Genomic DNA, 3516 nt, shown 5'->3' with positions numbered 1-3516 from the left:
CCCTGCGGGTTCGGGGATCAGAATAGGCCCGCGGTATTCCTGCCTGTCGTAAGAGGCGACTAAAAGGAGTCTCAAATGTTTCGGCCTTATGTGATGGTCCCCTCTCGGGTTTGACCTCCATCTTTCTAAATTATTCCGAAGAGCGAGCCAATTCGGGAAGGGCGCCTTACATGGTGCACTGTATCCGTCGTGCATTGAGACCTTTAGCCAACTTTTTCGTCGTTGCAATGGTGTCCCGCTCGTTTTCCGTCTCTTGGGCGGGGATACGTCACTGGGTGCGATTACCACGCTGCACTCTGCAGTGTTGCTTTTAACTGCGACGACGACCTTGGACATTTTTGCACCTAAGATCCAGCACGGTAGCCAGTCCGTTGTGGTGGGGCCGCCATGTACCCTATTGGTTGTAGCCCCCTGACAACACAGGGATCGCTCTACTGATGCCTGCGCCGTTAACTCCCCACGTATGCCAAGGAGTAGATGCCCGTCTCCCTGGGGCATCAGGACTCTCGGCAACGGACATCCTGCCATGTGGCTATTGCTGCGGCTGGGTGGCGCCCGTGGGGAGGGCCCTTGGTCGGAGTAGGTGGCATCAGGGCGGATGACCCGCAATGAAGCGTGGTACATCATCTCTCGCTGGCGGCCAGCCGCCAGCAGTCTCTAAGCGTTCTCGGGCTCAATTTAATGCTCAAAAGTACGATCCGAAAACGTTCCCCTCTCTGGCCACGCCGTGGGAGGAGCGTAAGTCTCAGGATGGAGGTAATAGTTATTCGCCCCCGATTCTTAGTCTGCACGAGAGCTGATGGGGAGTCTTTCCTATCCACAAAGCCTCAGTTCTTCGTCGAGCATTTAGAGGACAAGTTTGGGGAGGTGGAGGGCTTGTCCAAAATGCGCTCTGGGTCAGTACTGATACAAACGGCATCCTCCGCCCAGTCACGCAGGTTACTTGCTTGTGACAAGTTGGGGGATGTTCACGTTACCATTACACCACATAAGAGTTTAAATATGGTCCAGGGAGTTATTTTCCATAGGGACCTACTTTTGCAGTCTGACGACGAGCTGCGCGCCAACTTAGAACGTAGAGGTGTTCATTTCGTCCGGCGCGTTCATCGGGGTCCGAAGGACAATCAGGTTGCTACCGGTGCCTTCATCTTGGCCTTCGAGGATGATACGTTACCAGAAAAGGTCAAGGTGATGGCCTACCGATGTGACGTCAGGCCCTATATTCCTCCCCCGATGCGGTGCTTCAAGTGCTGGAAGTTCGGCCATATGTCTTCCTGCTGCACTTCCAGCCTCACATGTCGAGATTGCGGACGCCCGTCTCATCCCGATACTCCATGTGCCCCGCCTCCCATGTGTGTCAACTGCGGGGAGCACCATTCACCTTGCTCGCCAGACTGCAGAAGCTTCCAGAAAGAACGCAAAATCATGGAATATAAGACCCTGGACCGACTGACTTATACTGAGGCCAAACGGAAATACGACCGATTACATCCCGTGAGAATGACAACATCCTACGCCGCTGCTACAACACCTGTGCTCGCCCCATCAGTTTCGCGACTTCCGGCCGGATCGCTGAGTGGTACAACTCCTCCTGCCCCCTTGCCAGTGGGGGGATCTACCCACCGGGTTGCTCCTGCGCCACCTACCTCAGGGGCAACACCATCCCCCCCATCAGGGACGTCCGTCCCTGCTTCTAAGCCGGAGAAGTGTCCAACTTCTTCGGCTTCTCACGCTCGCAAGGGGTCCCTCGGGTCCCTCCCTTCCCAGGTTTCCACCAGTGGGAAGGCTGACGACCGACAGTGGCGTAAGTGCCCACAATCAGCTGGTCGACGGGCTTCACGATCCTCCTCAGTCCCGGAGACTGAATCGGTGAAGCGCTCCCAGCCAGTTAAACCCAAGGAGCAGCGTGAGAAATCAAAGAAGAAGAGCTGTAAGCCCAAGGAACTCGCGGTGGCAGCCACCCCACCGCCACCTTCCAGCTCTGCGTCTGAGGACGAGGTGGAGATCCTCGATCTCGCCGGTCCCTCAGACGCCATGGATAGCACTAGCACGGGTGCTCTATCGGAGGCAGCAGGTGACCCAGCGGCGTAATCTGCCTTCCCAGTCCCGTCACGCCTTTCTCCGCCATGGACAATACCATCCTCCAGTGGAACTGCAGCGGTTTCTTCCACCATCTAGCTGAGCTCCGCCAGCTTATCAGCCTTCATCCTTTCCTTTGCATTGCTCTGCAGGAAACTTGGTTTCCGGCAATGCGAACCCCCGCCCTCCGTGGCTATCGGGGTTATTATAAGAACCGAGCAGCTTATGAAAGGGTGTCTGGTGGCGTCTGCATGTATGTCCTTCACACTCTGCACAGCGAGTCTGTCCCTCTCCAAACACCTTTAGAGGCTGTCGCTGTTCGGGTGTGGACGCCACAGGCTGTTACCGTCTGCAGTCTTTACCTTCCACCGGATGGTGATGTCTCGCAGCATGTCCTGGCTGCGCTGATAGCCCAATTGCCGCCGCCTTTCTTGCTATTGGGCGACTTCAACGCCCATAACCCTCCGTGGGGTGGGTCAGTGGCAACAGGTCGAGGCGCCATCGTTGAGCATTTATTGTCGCAGCTCGATCTCTCGATTTTAAATGATGGTGCCTTCACACACTTCAGTGTGGCGCATGGCACATACTCCGCCATTGACCTTTCAGTCTGTAGCCCTAGCCTCTTACCGTCTGTCCAATGGAGTGTGCATGACGACCTGTGTGGTAGTGACCACTTTCCGATCTTTCTGTCACTACCACAGCGTCACTCTTGTGGGCGCCCTAGCAGATGGGCTATGAATAAGGCTGACTGGGACTTGTTCTCCTCCACTGCCGCTCTTGAGCCTCTCTCTAATGACGACATTGATGCGGTGGTTCAATCGGTCACCACCGGCATCGTTACTGCCGCCGAATCTGCCATTCCCCGTTCTTCTGGGTCCCCTCGGCGGCGGACTGTGCCTTGGTGGTCGCCTGAGATCGCTGCAGCGATTACAGATTGCCGGCGGGCGCTACAGCGTCACAAGCGACATCCCTGCATTGAACACCTGATCACCTTCAAACTGCTGCGTGCGCGGGCCCGCCGCCTTATCCGCCAAAGCAAGCAGGAGTGCTGGGAGCGGTACGTGTCCACCATTTGCCTCCATGTCACTCCATCGCAGGTCTGGGCCAAGATTCGACGCGTCTACGGCTATCGGCCACCTGTCAGCGTCCCTGCGCTCTCACTGAATGGAGCAGTTTGTACTGGCTCCGACGTCATTGCAAACCACTTAGCAGAGCATTTTGCTATGAGTTCCGCTTCTGCGAATTACCCTAAGGCCTTCCGCTCCATTAAAGAGCGGATGGAACGTCGGAGCGTTTCGTTTCGTACCCACCATCCACAATCGTACAATGTTCCATTCAGTGAGTGGGAATTCCGCAGTGCCCTTGCCGCTTGTCCTGATACCGCTCCTGGACCAGATAGCATCCACTGCCAGATGCTAAAACACCTCTCAGTGGACT

Source organism: Schistocerca serialis, unplaced genomic scaffold (genome assembly GCF_023864345.2).
Source record: "Schistocerca serialis cubense isolate TAMUIC-IGC-003099 unplaced genomic scaffold, iqSchSeri2.2 HiC_scaffold_879, whole genome shotgun sequence".
NCBI classification, from domain to species: domain Eukaryota; kingdom Metazoa; phylum Arthropoda; class Insecta; order Orthoptera; family Acrididae; genus Schistocerca; species Schistocerca serialis.
The sequence above is the reverse complement of the archived record's forward strand: the minus strand, read 5'-3'. Positions refer to the sequence as shown.